We start from the raw sequence: 1,252 nt of genomic DNA on the forward strand, positions 1-1,252 counted from the left end.
TCATCACTCCCAGTGACCCAACAGGGGAATCTGTGCCTTCTATCTCAACTCTGGGCTCTAAGGGTTTAGAAGTCCTGGTCCCCAGAATGAGAATATTTGCACCAGTGGACACACTGAGTCTCACTAAACTTTTTAAGCTATGGCAGGCACTAGATTACTTCAAATCACTACCAAGAGACAAGAAGGCAACGAAAGGGGTCATTATCAGGGGACAGAGCTACTATTACACAGTGGGAACGGGGAAGAACATATTTGGCACCCAGATCATCCATTTCAGTATGTTTTTCCTTACCCAATTTTTTCTTTTTGACTGCTCCTTACAGAGCAGGGCCACCCACAGGCTGTGCCTGGAGCTTCTCCTTACCCAATTTTATTATTTTTTTTCCTTTCATATATATATATATATATATATATGATTATTATTTTTTTTAACAAGATGGGGTTTCACCATGATGGCTAGGCTGGTCTTGAATTGCTGATCTCAGGTAATCCACCCACCTTGGCCTCCCAAAGTGCTAGGATTACAGGTGTGAGCCACCACATCCGGCCTCTCCTTACTCAAGTTTGATGATAAATGAAGAAGTGCAGTCATGGCCTGAGAAGGGCATGATGGCCAGGTACGTCATCTGGTAACCCACATGAACCGGAAGTGTAAGTCTGAGGGGGTTGGGGAAAGATCAACAATGCGTAGTAGAGGGGGGAGGTGAATGCCAGTTGCAAACTCAAGCCACAGCAGCAGAGGCTGTGGTCTGTCCCAAACCTTCCTCTTTTGAGCTTCCCCATAAAGAGATCCATCAGAATCCTGAAGAAACCGTTCCAGAACTAATGAAACAAGTCAATCTGAGCAGTGCGGGGTGGGGTGGGGGGGGACTGTAATGTTGACTGTGGTATGCGGCCCATATTTTCCCCTTCAGGATTGAAGCTGCGGAGAATGCTGACAGCACAGGTGTCACCCGTGCCCCATCCGGGGACTGCCTTTGGCTGAAGTCAGCCACTCACCCAAAATCATACTCCTTTCCTGGTCAGGTGGGGAGATATAGGCCCAGCCCACTTGCCCTACTGGGGCATCCTGCTGCCATCCTACTTTGGGCTCCTGATTGGCTGAGGCGTTAAGACTCCATCAGCTCAATTTCTTCCTCTACCCAGTTTTACTGCCTTTACTCCCCAGCAGGTGTTGATGCAGATAATTCCTTGCAATAAACTTCCTGCACGTGCATCTCCAACTCAGTGTTTTTGCCAAGAACTCAACCTA

Source organism: Callithrix jacchus, chromosome 18 (genome assembly GCF_049354715.1).
Source record: "Callithrix jacchus isolate 240 chromosome 18, calJac240_pri, whole genome shotgun sequence".
NCBI lineage: Eukaryota > Metazoa > Chordata > Mammalia > Primates > Cebidae > Callithrix > Callithrix jacchus.